This window comes from Ctenocephalides felis, unplaced genomic scaffold (genome assembly GCF_003426905.1).
Source record: "Ctenocephalides felis isolate EL2017-DRISC unplaced genomic scaffold, ASM342690v1 CF-g0.4_SCAFFOLD_01492, whole genome shotgun sequence".
In the NCBI taxonomy this organism is placed as follows: domain Eukaryota; kingdom Metazoa; phylum Arthropoda; class Insecta; order Siphonaptera; family Pulicidae; genus Ctenocephalides; species Ctenocephalides felis.
The window spans coordinates 48856175-48871474 of record NW_020537646.1 but is presented as its reverse complement, the minus strand read 5'-3'; the positions used below and the strand labels follow the sequence as shown (position 1 = coordinate 48871474).

At 34.0% G+C, this 15300-nt stretch overlaps 1 protein-coding gene across 2 annotated transcripts in view; it reads left to right on the top strand.

Annotated features, from left to right (window-relative positions):
* Positions 1-15300, top strand: part of LOC113370306 (probable phospholipid-transporting ATPase VD) — a 420055-nt gene that overhangs the window by 154029 nt on the left and 250726 nt on the right. The window lies entirely within an intron of this gene.

Here is a 15300-nt window from a genome sequence, read left to right as displayed (position 1 = left end):
AATACCAATGTATTTGATGGTGGAGACTCCGGGTATAACTTTATTATTCACTGACTGTAGGGCCTTTACCGTTAAGGTTACATGGCTCGACTTCTTTCACTCATTTTTATTCCTCATTTATTGGACCAAAGTTCATTTGTGTCTAGATATTCTTGGAGTATTTTGTATTGGAGTTAGTAGCCGTTCTAATAATGCCATCAGCAAAAGTTTCTATGAGGGTGTTATTACATGTTGGAATGTCGTCTCGTATTTATAAATGATGTACAAAATAGGACTCAGAGCACTTCCTTGAGGGAGACCAATTTCAATTTTTGAAAGGTGGATACGTGTCTCCCTACTTTTTTTCTGAAAGTTCTCTCCGTCAAATAATCAGGTTTAGTTTTGCTGATTTTAATTAGTAGGCTCTCATGCCAGACTCTATCGAATGCTTGGCTTACATCAAGAAGAGCTGCTGTGCAGACCTTTCTATCCCCGAAAGTTTTATACATTTTGTCAACCACTGTTGGTGTGTTGAAAATAATTCATATTTGTTTGTGATATCTGACAATATATTTTTTTCGAATTATTTGGCAATGTTAGACAAGAGATTTATTGATTTGTATGAGTCTGGTAACCCCGGATTGATGATTAGTATGATTTCATCTTTCTTGAGCGACGGAGGCCAGTCGTTCAGTCTATAAATGGCGTGGATAATATAGTTAATTAAACTGCCTTTTCGAAATCGGTTTGCTGAATGAGTTTGTTGAATGCTTTTTTATTTATTTTTACAGCACGCTAGGTAGAATTATCTTTTCTATTTAGATTGGTGACGTATTGGTCGAAACACGAGTATTGTATTTAATCAATTTTCTTCTCAACTTGTTATTCAGATTGTTAAATAGAGTTCTGTTCGTTGGATCATGATACTTTTGCCAAAGGCATCGAGCTTTCCGTTTCTTCGCAACTATTTTTTTGACTTAAAGAGTCATCTATGTCATTTGGTGATTTCAAGCGTATCTTCAAATACAGTCTCTCGGAAATAGTATTTCACAGCACAGTTTCCAAATTGTCCTAAAATTGTATAAAAATGTTTCAGGTAAACTCACTGCGCAAGTGGACCCTATGTTAGTATCAAAGGTGGGCGATTGAATGACAAGCCGTAGGTCAAAATTATCGATATGTTTGTCAGATTTAAGCCTATTGTAATGGCAAAATCTAGCGAGTCTGGATGTTTGTATACGATACAACGACGTATTTCTTAGAGGTTTTCTTTTTTGAGCTCACGACCTTCAAGCATAGTTATTTTCAGAATGTGTGTTTACAGTTGAAGTCACCTCCAACTAGAAATCTGGGACCCATAGAGTTGAAGCTAGAAACTGATCGCCTGTAAATAGTTTGCATCGTATTTGGTGAGTTCTTGATGGTGTAAATTTGATTTTATCAGTATATCGCTTCTTGCATGACTGGTTCCGTCTGGATGTGGTGTGTGGTGTATCATGTCGTTAGGAGTGCTGATTAAAAGTATGTCGATTTTATGCTCTTTAAGAAAACGAGTAATTTTGCGTCTGTGTTGGCAGATCCCATTGGCATTTCATATAGCCATTTTTTTTAAAATTGGCTATTATTTCAGTTTACTTACCACAAGGGATAACATATTCATAATTATTGTATTTTGTTGAATTATTTGTTTTATTACGTCTTTTAAATCGTTGATTACGAAAGTGATTACAGAAACTTCTTGATTTACATGATTTTGTGTTTTTAAGACCTGTGAGTAGCCCAAGTGATTTGATATTTTATTGGTGAACGAATTTCGTTCACGATTTCTACTATCATATGGCAGCGACTGATTCTGTTGTTGGGAAGTCGAATTAGTTGAGATTTTAGGGTTGGTCTCACTACATTATACACATGCATAAGGGCAGTTATAATATATTCTAGTGTGACCGTAGAACTGGCACCTATGGCACTGGATAACGTCCTTGGTACATCTCGGCGCTTCAAAATACACTATTTGATTCATAAATATTTCAATTTTGTAAATGGCCAAATTGTTGTTATTTGGTTTTAAGCACAAAAAATATGTTTAACTTCCTCACTGTATTTCCGTAATTCTCAATGGCTGTTTTGATTCGTTTACGTCGGTTGTAAAGTGCATATATTTGAGCACCACTCTAAATGCTTCTTTGATACGTGTGGAATATAATGTTGTTATTTTTTGAAAATTTGATGGCATTTCTCTAAACGTCTGTGTCGTTGACGTTGATTTTAGCCATGTTGTTTGCAGAGTTTTCGAGGCGAATTGACCCGGTTGTCAAGTGGCACTGATTGTTTGCATTATGTCTGCAAAATCAATGGCATTGTATATATAACTTGTAGGCAGTTTCACGGTTGAAGTGGTCTAACTGTTTGTTGTGTTCATAATGGTGTTGACTGTCGTTGACGGTGTTAATGCTCTATTCGATTAGGCAGTGGATTTGCTTGGTATTTATATTACTTGGAGATGTTATTATTTCACTTTGATTAGCTTTGTAGTTGCAAACCATTTCACTTTCATCGTCGATTGAGTTGATTGTATTTATAACCTGCGCTATGGTTCTTTCTATTGACGAACAGCTATTGTTAATTTTCCGCAAAGTAAGTTGGCGAGTCACTACAATTTTCGACGCTCGCGTTAGTAGATGAGAAAGTCAAAACTGATCGGGTTAGAATCCCACATCAGTAATTTTTTTTTCCAATACTTTTTTTGTCTGTATAGTTAATACTACAAAAACTATTTATAATTGTTAACTCAGTGCATATATTTCGCGAACGAAAAATTGATGCATTTGAAATAAAATATGTTCATTCCAACAATAAGTCCGCTTAATTAGATTTTGTTTATATAAATTTCATTCAAACATATATAAACGACGTGGTCTAATCTAATTTTCATTTTTTTATATTTTCATTTTTTTATATCAATTTTTGTTGGCTGATTATTTTTATTCTTTGAATGTTTAATTACGGTACGGAAAGTTTCAACAATTTGCCTTAAGGCAGATGCCATGCACCACTAGTTTTTTTCAGGCGGTCAGCCGGGGCGATCGTTTACGTTCGACGCCATTGTACGTATGAGTCAGACAAACTCAGTGATACAATAATTTTATTAACTTCCCGAAGGATGGGTTTATGTTTACCGATAGGCTAATTCGCTAAATTTATGGTTTCTCGAAGTTTTAAGCCATTCTGAATCGAATGGGACCAAATTTGGAAAAATTATGTGTGTGTGTATGTGCGTGTGTGTGTATGTGCGTGTGTGTGTGTGAACAGATATTTTGCCGTAAATCGATATTTTCTCAAAAACAGCTGGACCGATTCCAAGAATTAAAAAGCCATTCGATGTATCTCGATGAGGACTATTGTTGGTTAGTTTTGTGCGATGATCTGCAGAGCCGTTTCTTTGCAATTTAAAAAAAGTGTTAAACTTTTTGTCCACATTTAAATGTGTATGAGCTTAAGCTCGTACTATCGAATCGATTTTAAAAAATCAAAAACTGTTCGAAAGAAAATCTACTGAGCCGTTTTCTTGTAATTAACAGTTGAAAAAATTTTTAAAATTTTAAATTTTAAAAGCCGATTTTTATGGAACTATTTTTCCGATATATATCATGGCCTTATAGAACTTACTGAAATATTACGGCCTTACGACAAGTATTTTAATTTTGAAAATTCATCAAAGTTTGAGAAAATGAGTAGTTTTTTTTTGACGTTTGTTAAAATTAAAATTAGACGTATTACTTGGTATACCGATAGAGTAGTTGATCTTAATAAACATACTAAACCATTAAACTCCTACGGAAACTGGTTCAATTATGAAAATTGTTGTTTTTTGAAAACTTGTTTTTAGAAAATACTCCGAGTTAACGCGTTCGTTCGTTTTCAATGATGTGTAATAAATCCACTAAGAATACTTTTAATCACTCATAAATTAATTCATTTTTTAGGCGCGACTAGGGTATAAATCCGTACAAATGAAACGGAAGTGCGTTACGGTTCTCGATGAAATCATTTTTATACGGGTCGATTATGATTAGACGTCGTGTATAGAGATATATATAATAGAGATCTGTCGTTGTATGCGTACCGGCATCAACATTGTATGCGTACCGGCATCAACGTTGTATGCGTACCGGCATCAACGATGTATGCATTCCGATATCAACAAGGAAATCGGCATAGCTAAATAAATATTTTAAAGTTACATCGTAGTACAAATCTTGATTTAAGGAAAAATGTCTGAATCAGAAAACTATTTTGCCCTTTTCCTTGAAAATAATAAAACAAACATTTGTTTTGTGAACTAAACGTAAGTTTATTGAATTATTCGTAGTTTCTATAAATCTTTGAAGTTATTAAAATGGAAAATATTTTTAGGCTAGACAGATATTACAGCTGTTCAAAAAAGAAGATTATATCGCCGACGAAAAAGTAAAATAAATACAAGCAGTTAATGAATGTATGTTAATTTTAATTACATGACGTTCTTCAAACACAATTACACGATGAGTGTAGTTGCGAAATCAATATTTGTTTAGGTTTTATATGGTATATTAGGTTTTTATATTATTGTTTTATATAATCCACTGTGTGAACGAATATTATAGAATTTATTAATCAGCAAATACTTCATTCTTCTAATGAAGGTTAATTTCTAAATGCTAATTGCAATGACAAACCGATCATGTCATATTTGAAGTATGACTTTAATTACATTATTGTTTTCAAATATTATACATATTTTTAATGCTATTATAAATATATAATTTATAATGTATCATTATATAAATGTGTGTAATCGTTGACAATAATGAATGTGTGCATCATGAGTATTACCATATTACTAATAAACATTATTCAAAATTGTTATATGATGTATTTATTTTTACTAAAATGCCATATTGTACAGTAGCAAATGAGTTTTACTTCAATCGCGTGTGAACCTTACGCGCACTCTTTTTTTATTGATTAAGTCGACGATTTACACATATCGGGAAGTTTATGTAACTTGCCTACATATAATTCCTTATAAATAATATCTAAGTTATTTCAATCTTCATCAGAAAAATTGACGACTTAAATCAAGTGGCGATTATCTCTTCAGTCTACGACGATAGTTTTCTGTTGTTAAGGAGTTTGCTAGTTCGTTTGGATGACTGTTGAGCTTATTCTTATATTTACGCGCTGTTTTTGCCATTGCCTTTTATGGTAGGTGTATTCGTGTCGAGCCAGTCAGGGACACATTTTGGTGCTTCCAAGGCAATTTTCAGAAATTTGTTTTAAAATGTTTGTTTTATTTCTATTAGTAGTATTTAGTATTATGCGCACTACCCCATAATTGTATTTTGTACCATCTAATTGGTTTGTATAATGTTATATATAAAACCAGATTATTATATAACCTTTTTCTATACTTAGTGCTTAATAACCAGTGAAGGTTGTTGGTTTTTATCTCAAGCTGGTGCCTCTTTTTATATAAATTCGGCAATTAAGTTTTCTATCGAAGTGTACGCTGAGATTTCACATTGTCTTCTTGTGCTACGTGAGTGTATCCTATTTTCACTGGTCGGCAAGTCTTTTTTCTAAGCGTAAATGTCATGTGCACTGATTTCAAACCATTCATTTCAAATCTCCAGGTGTTTTCATGTCTCTAGTGAATTTAAAGGGTTTTGGAGCAACTCAGATGCAGAACTGGAATCTGCATCTGACTATTCAATTCCTTTAACTAAAAAGAAATCTAATAAATCAGGAATTGTTTGAGGATCAAATATATTAAATCTTTACTCCAAAGTGTTTTATATAACTTACGACGTTACTAGTCTGGAACCTCAATGGGTGTGTTTGGCATTAAAATCGCCACGTTCTATAAAATGATTACTTAGTTCGCTAAAAAAAAATTACAAATTTATTTTCTATAATTTTGTGTTTAGGTGGGAAATATATCGCTGAAAAGATTCATTGTTTTCCATTAAATGTAGTTAAAATGTTTCAAGCCTGTAAGTATTCAGTACAATCTGATTTAGATAGGTCATATTTTATTTTTTTTATAATGATTGCAGATCTTCCATGTGCCGTACCATCGTATTATGTTAAATGTGTCAGCTTAAGAACACTTAGACGTAATATGTTCACATGCGCATTTAACACATCGCTTTTTTATGTGGTAATAGTTTTTTGTATGCTCATATTTTTGACAATGTAAGCATTGAACTATTTCTCTAGTTTTAGGTTTAAATTCAAATTTCCTTACAAGTTTTCTTTTCAAGTTTGTATTTTGCACCAACTCTATTAGAAATGGGTTTAGTGGTTACTTTGTCAATCTGCTCTTGATGTCCACAATTTTTAACGCTTTATGTCCAAGTGATTTCATTTTTTGTTTAAGTGGATCTACGTCTGTACTGTGGTGCAAGTTTTTGAGAACTATATTAAAGCTGCAATTATTTTTTCTTGATACGAATGCATCTGAGTACCTTTTTTCATTAATGGTTTCGGAAATTAATAAAATTAACGAATATAATGAAATTACTTTTATTTTTATAATGAATTTTATAAATTTATTTGTAGAATTATAACTGGCAGACTACAATCATTTGGAAAATAAAGCCCATTAATCATTCTTATTTATCACGCCGCTTACTTCATTTTGGGGCGACGTACCAAACTACCACACATTCCCTTCCCAGTGATGTTGTCACGAAGAAATTATTTGTGGGTAATTGGAAATATCCTAATGGTTTGTTTTTACTGCTATTTCGTAGAGTGGTTAAAGCCGATCTACTGATATGGTGACAGTTTGACCACGTATTATTAAATTGAATGTTTTTGAGGATCGTGACAAAACTTTAAATCGGCCTTCGTAAGGGTTTTGTAGAGATCTTTTTGGCTCATCGTTTCGTAGAAATAGATATTTTGTATTTGCCATCTCCTTGAACATGAAGGTGATTTTTTCTCCATACCTTGTGCCGGCCACAGACCTAACAATCCTCATCTGCTTCCTAAGATTTCTCACAAAATCGGTCTCACTATGACTGGTCTCTTGGGTTGGTACCCAGAATGGCACCCGGTAATCTTAGAGTCTCGCCATAGAACATCCCAGCAACGGTTGCTTGAAGATCTGCTTTCCATGCTGATCGAGTTTTAAGCTTAACTGTCGATAATATCTCAGTCTAGTGATCAGTGTTATGACGTCTTATTGCTGCTTTTAGTTGTCTGTGAAATCTTTCGACCGTACCGTTAGACGCCGGGTGATAATCAGTTGTCCTAAAAAGTGTAGTTTTCATTAACCTGTTGAGCTGCTCAAATGAATATGGTTCAAACAGTCTACCCTGGTCTGATGTAATTCTTAGCGGAGCTCCGAATCTCACTATCCAGTTTGAAAATAATGCTCTTGTCATTGTAGCTGATTCCTGATTATCTATTGGGATTGCTTCAGTCCAACGTGAAAAAGGATCTACGCATGTTAGGCAATTGCTACGCATTGCTTCAGTCCAACGTGAAAAAGGATCTACGCATGTTAGGCAATAACGAACTCCACCTGATAATGGCATAATAACGATGTCCACATGTACATGCTCGAATCTTGCCCCTGGCAATGTAAATACTTCAGGGCGTGTGACAATATGTCGACTAATTGTTGAGCGCTGACAATCTAGACAGTGGCGATACATAATGTTATGTTATCAATCTAACTGTAGCATTCACTCCAGGATGCGACAAACCATGTAAGCTATTGAATATAGCACGGCGAATTTTTGTTGGTATTGCCGGTCGAATGATTGATTGAGATACATCGCACAATAGCGATATTCCCAATTCGTCTATAAATATTCTTTTTAACTTAAGAGATTGATCGGAATGTTATAATAGTTGTGCCACGTCGATATCATTATGTTGTTTATCTGCAGTAGCCTTAAAATCTAGATCACATTTGTTAATTATCTCGAGACGGGATAATGCATCTGCTGACGTTAACTTGACCCGATATATGCCTAATGTTAGTAGAAAATTGACTATCAAAATCAAGGTGGCGGAACTGTCTCGGCGTACACTGGCTATCTTTTTTTAAACGCGTAAGTGATATGTTTATGATCAGTGTATATAAAGAATTGCCCTCTACTATGTTTCTAAAAAATTCACGGCATCGTAAATTGCTAATAGTTTTCTATCGTATGTCGAATATTTTTTTTTCTATTGCATTCAATTTTCTTGAGAAAAAAGCTAATAGGCCCCATTCACCATGCGACGCCGCTCCTATAGTGTGGTCGAAAGCTTAGCTAACGGAGCGTTTAAACGTGGGTGCATCAATAAAGTTGCTCCCGCTAAACTTTTTTTACACTATTCAAACGCTTTCTTTATATTTGTGTCCCAATTCAATACAGTATTCATTTTCACATTACCACACAACTTGTTGTTTAACGGCACTTGTCGGTAAAAATTCAACATGCCTAAAAATTGGCTCAACTGTTGAACTGTCTTAGGCTTTGCCTAATTTTGTATAGCCATAATCTTATCTGCTAGTTCCGTTGGCTGAGACTTATTATCCTAAAAACTTTACTTTTGGTTTTCCAAAGACACATTTTTATGAATTGACTACTACGCCGAATTCTTGCAGCTTCTTGAATACAATATGTAAATATTGTATATGCTGTTCGTGCGATTTCGATGCAACTAATATATCATCGATATATGCATAACAGAAGTTCAAACCTCGCAATTTCATCCATGAACCGCTGAAAAGTTTGCGCAGCATTGCGCAAACCAAATGTCATAAACGGAAACTTGAAGGGCGTAGTGATTGCAGTTTGCAGTCTTTGCGAAGTCTTCCTTACCTACAGGGATTTGATTGTAATCTTTCACTAAATCGATAGTGGAAAATATTACCTTACCACATAATGCTTGTGCAAAATCATGTATATGGCGAACTGGGTACCTATCCGGTTGATTCCGTCCAGTTAATCTGCGATGGCCCACAAGGTCGCCACCGAGAATCTTTTCGTGCTATTTGTAAAGGTGATGACCAACAGCTCTTGGACGGTCGTGCTGTCCCTGCTTTAATCATTGCCTCGAACTTATATTTATCAGCTTTTAACTTATTTGGTGCAAGGCAACGTGCTTTATGTGCTACAGGTGATCCCGATGTAGTTTGAATATGATGTTGAGTAATAAGTTTGCAAACCCCTAATGCTGTCTGTTATGTTAAGTCTGGATATTTCTCTAAAATTTTATCATATGGTGATAGTGTGGTTGTCAGCATTTTAATCGAATTTTCGTATGTAGCTAACGGTGTTCCATTTGCTGTTGAAAACTCGAATGAACATTTCCTACGAGGGCATTTCACTAAACCACGCGGATACACACATACGTCAGATCCATTGTCTATCAGATAACTCACATTTGACTCTTTTCCGTGATGAAAATGAGGCGTGTAGTAGTTGGGCGTATGTCACTAGCCGCCATAAGTGAACGCCCATATCGTTTTCCGACTTAAACTTGCATGGCGATATACACCTTCTTGCGTGATATGCGTAGCGTTTATGAAACCAACGTACGTTATCTTGTCGTCTCCTATATGACACTTTCTTCTTCTGATACATTTGGATCTTATCTAAACGCTTTGAGACGGCTTCAATATCATGACGCATTTGACACAGTTCAGCATTCTTTGTTTCGTTCTCAGAGGTTTGCGTATCTGTAATCACAGCTACTCGTTGCTGTGAATGGTTAATGTATAAGCGGTCGGCCAATTCACCTACCTCTTGTATTGATTGCGATCCAGAAGCCACCTCTAAATACGATAATGCTTTAACCGCGTTATCGGTCATTGAAGTCCCGGCTAATGCTTGTACATGACGCAAGAATTGATATGGTGTCCTGTCTGCTAAGTCTACATCCGTCACCAATAACTGCATCTTTGAATTTTCCGAAATGTCTAATCTTGTTATTAACGCTGCGTGGAGTAAGGCATCTCCTCAGGTTCATTAATTATTAAGTCCCGGACTTTGGTTGAACGTCTAACGCCAAGTCTTGTAGCCAACAATCCATATTTTTCTTTATCATCGTGAATATTGGAGGAGGCAAATGCTTTCTCGACTAGGGCAAACCAAAGTTCCAAGTCGTTAGTGATGAAATCTGGGATGTCTAATTTATGGCAAAGTTTTGTTGTAGTATTGTATTTTGATCTAACTTCAACGGTCAACACTTTCGGAATTTAATAAAATTACCGAATATAATGAAATTAACTTTTATTTTGTAAATTTATTTTTAAAATTATAACTGACAGACTACAATCATTTGGAAGAAAAGCCATCAATTATTTTTATTTATCACGCCATTTACTTCATTTTGGCGCGACCTGCCAAACTCCCACAATAGTTTTGCTATAGTATTGTACGACTAGATATAATATCAATAAATTGTATCGGTACTTTTCCCATATGTTTTTTTTACTCCAAGCATCATGCTTAGCATTGCTAAGAAAAGAAAATGAAACTTGTCAAAGGTTTTCAACCTTTCAAGGTTTATTACTTATCAATATCTACTCCAAGTTTGCAAAAAATAATTGATAAAAACAGACCAAAAGATGCCTGTAGAACTAAGAGAAGTCTATTCGTTCCGATTTTGCATTTGTTTTTTCTGACTTCGGCGACGATTGATTGGTTGATGTATGACTTATACCTACCCTTTGGGTTCATGCTTCATGAGCTAATGTCTCAAACAGGACGAAATGATTCATTTGTAAACCGTTTTCCTGAAAATTAGCATCTTAAGCGCGGTGCACACGACGCCAGATTTCATGCTAGACAGTTTGTTGCCTAGCAAAGACATGATAAATCATAATTTACGATCTTGCCCGACATATTTTGCGATCTTGCCAGCCAGATTTCACGTTTAAGATCTCTACTCACAACGGTGGTATCCTCATCATAATTTCTGTGTAAAGCCTAGCAACGTCGGAATTTGATTTCACAATTTCTGTCTTAGAAAATTCCTGCCGCAATTTACGAATAGAGCATGTCCTATTCGGCGATAAATGAACTATTTTGTGGCCGATACCTTTTGTCACGTAAATATCAATGCGTACTTGATTCATGAACTTCATTGATATTTTGTCACGTAAATATCAATGCGTACTTGATTCATGAACTTCGATTTTGGAAGCGTTCAGTTTTTATTTTGTAAATAGATATTGTGTATATATAGCGGCACGAATAAATGATTAGTTTAGGAAATCCAGTTTTATCTGAAATATCAAAAAAATTCAAAATTTCCAAAAAAAAAAAAAAAAATCAAATCGTTTTATTTCAAAAATTTCGAAATTTGCAAAAATACTCAAAATTAAAAAAGAAATTAAAATTTGCAAACTTTTTTAATATTTTTATATCAGTATTAATTATCCAAAAAAGATACTGATTTTCAAAATCAATAATTGATATATTAAACTGAAGCATTTTATTATCTTTTAATTATTAACTTTCCGAAGGAGTTCATGTTTTCATAAAAAAATCCGAATTGCTAATTTTATGTTTTCTTGACGTTTCAAGCCATTCTGAATCGAATGAGACCAAATTTGGAAAAAGTATGTGTGTGTGTGTGAACAAATTTTTTGCCGTAAATCGACGTTTTCTCAAATACGGCCAGACCGATTTCAAAAATTTAGAAGCCATTCGATGTATCTCGATGAGAACTAGCGTTTGTGCGACGATCGGCCGAGCCGTTTCTTTGTAAATCGCAGAAAAGTATTTCGTCCATGTTTTTTAGCCCGCAATTCTGAATCGATTTAGAAAATTCAAAAACTGTTCGAAACATATTGGTTGGGAATCGACCTGATTAGTTTTTGGTAAAGATCGGCCTAGCCGTTTTCTTATAATAAGGTGTTAAAAAAAATTTTTTCGACGATTTTCACAATTTTTTTTTGACGGTAGATACCATAGTCTTATAGATCATACTAGAATATTACGGCCCTACGACAAGTCGTTTAATTTTAAAAAATCGTCAAAGTTTAAAAATTAGTGTCGTTTGTTGGCGTTTGTCAAAATTATAACTTTCATCGACGATTGCTCAAAAACGCCTGAACCGATTTCAAAAATTTAAAAGCCAATCGATGTATTTTGATGTGGATTATTTTTTCTCAGTTTTGTGCAGCGATCAGCCGAGCCATTTCTTTGTAATTTGGAAAAAAGTGTCTAACTTTTCGTCCACATTTGAGCTCATACTACCGAATCGATTTGCAAAAATGAAAAACTGTTCGAAAGATATCAGTTGGGAATGATACTGATTTAGTTGAAAATCTATCGAGCCGTTTTCTTGTAAATAACTGTTGAAAAAAGAATTTAAGCCGATTATTATGGAACTTTTTTTGGCGATATGGATCTTGGTCTTAAGCCGGTCACAGACGATACGGTATACTTGCGCAACCTGCGACTTGCACATGTATTCTGTAGCGTCTGTGGAGTATTTTTTGCGCAACTTGACAGACTGGTGCAAGCGAGCAGGCATGAGCAATTTTCGATTATTTTAATTGCGCAATCATTCAAGTCGGCAGGTTCATTCGTTGGCCGCGTGTGGCAGCACATCTCGTTTGTATTTTACTTTGTAGCGAATTTATAATACAAGTTAATGAAGTTATCGATAATTAAAAGTTATTAAATTAGCCCTCTAAACACTTTGAATTCTCTTTTGATGCTGTAAATATATAAATTAATAAAAAAGATATATTTTTAGGTTATGTCTTGACGTTCCATAGTTGACATTTGTGATATGCTTGCACAAATACTTGAACATAAACTTGAGCCGTCTGTGGGCACTGTGAAAATACGCCTGGTTGCGCATTCATTCAGTTGCACATGCATACAGTTACGTCTGTGGCCGGCTTTATAGAAACTACTGAAATATTACGGCCTTACGATAAGTAGTTTAATTTTAAAAATTCATCAAAGTTTGGGAAAATATGAGTAGTTTTTTTGACGTTTGTTAAAATTAAAATTAGACGATTCACTTGGTATAAAGATGGAGTGTTTGTTCGTTTTCAATTATGTGTAATGAATCCACTCGAAATACTTTCAATCACTCATAAATTAATTTATTTTTTATTGATTAAGTCGATCATTTACACATATCGGGAAGTTTATGTAACTTGCCTCAAGGCTAAATACCAATACCAACCAGTTATCTATTGATTCGACGTAAATTATATATGGCCCTTTGTCAAATCGGTTTATATTTTTCAGAATACTAATTTTATTTAATTTACTCACCTCATTACCTGAGACTTTTACATCATTTACATTAATATAATTAACTGATTAACTAATTTATTTCAATTATTTCTTCGCTTACACTCGATACCTCCTTGTTATTATTTCACTTAATCCAAATCAGATGCGATACATATATGTTTTTGTTTACAATTCATACAATTCTCTGTTTGTATACTTATAAGCATTAGAGTATTTTAGACCTATAAAATATGAATTGTGAAATTCACAGTATATATTTATAATAATCTATTTGAAAATGCACGAAATTACTATTAATCATAAAATAAGTGAAAATCAGGCGCTATAATGTCTTTAAATAAATAAAAATAATTAAAAAACAAAACATCTCGTCATTTTCTTCATACTTTCCCTATGTGATCTTTTTTTTTTCTTCTCGCATCATATTAGTTAGCAAAGCCAACTTTGCACTTCCAACTTGAAGCAATTACGCTAACGTTTTTTTTATTTTTATATATTTGCACCCATTTTATCATGAAACATCTACTAGTAGTACTTTGAATGTCTAAATCGAATGCCAATCCATTGATTGGGCATCCGAGTATAATGGTATACTGTTTTGCTGTTACGTGTTCGACAGTAGTCATTTTACCTTCAGTCTTTTTTTGTGGGCCTTTAGAAAGTTTTTAACACATTCTCACATGGATTTGATTGGTAAACGATTCTCATTATTCAATGTTGCTGTGAATCTGAAATTTCTTATGTACTGCAGATGTTAAGATCTTTATGTACTAGCCAATATGGCATTGGCATTTATTATTTGTTTCAGTAATTTATTGTGGAATCTTTGGATATTGTGATGCGTTGATTATTGACAGACGACTCTGCAAATTTGTAATTGCTTTTGATGGGTCTTGACATACTGCAAGTATTGCATTGTAATCTATGTAGATGGCTATTGTGATTGAAGCAGTTTGAGGGATATTTGGGTTGAGAAATGGTCCAAGAACACGTTCCTGCGGCAGCAGCAGCAGCCGAATGTTGTGAATATGTTATATCATTTAATGTTTACTTTGAAGAATCTGTCAGATAGATATAATTTCAATAGTGCGAAGATGTCCATAGAAAAGATCTTCATAATTTTCTGTAACAAGCCGGGGTGCTAAACATAAAACGCAGAAAGAATCATGTTGAAGTGCTTCCATTATTTTGTATGTAATACGATGTATTTGTCCCAATGGTTGAATGTTTCTCTCTAAATCCAAACTGATTGTTTTTAGGTCGTCTAGAAAGGGCCTGATTCTTTTCAGGAGCAAATTTTCTAATATGTTTGACAATATTGATAGAAGAGTTATTGATCTGCAACTTATAGGAAGATTTTGGTCATTACCAGGTTTACTAATTTTATAATATTTTAGCGGTTTTCCAGATTGACAGGCATGTTTTGAGGCTTAATATAGAATTGCAGATGGTAGTAAGAAATCTATTGTCTTATCCATTTGAATAAGACGTTTCAGGAGAATTGTTCATTTTTGTGTTAAATTTGCTGATTCGTGCAATTTAGTATTCATTTGTTCTTTATCTGTCAAACTACACCTTGATGAATTACGTGAAAACTGACTTGAAGTGTTCTGCAAATGATTTTTTGTCTCGCTCTTTTCTTCATCGCTCCTCGCCCAAGAATTGTCGCTCTCACGCATAGGAGTTTAATAAGTTTTGTAAGTGTTTTGAGGAATATAGGCTTTTCAAAGTGAATGGTCTGTAACATATTGTAACGTTATTGTGGAATGAAATATTCCTGTGTTCATTAAACATATTTTTAAGCCACTAATTTGTTTACATTTCTTTCTAATCTTTCATTTATATTCAATAATTCTTACATTTTGATGAAAATTTTCTGGTTTTATTAGCGGTGGTTGTATGGAGCATTTAGCAGCAATGTCTTTCGGTGTTTCTGTGTGATTACGAATTGCATCATTTAAGTTGTTTTATGTTTTGAAAGCTAGATTGCCAGTTAGGGCTGCTTCCAAGTCAATTTGAAATTTAGTTTTGTGAATTATTTGTAATG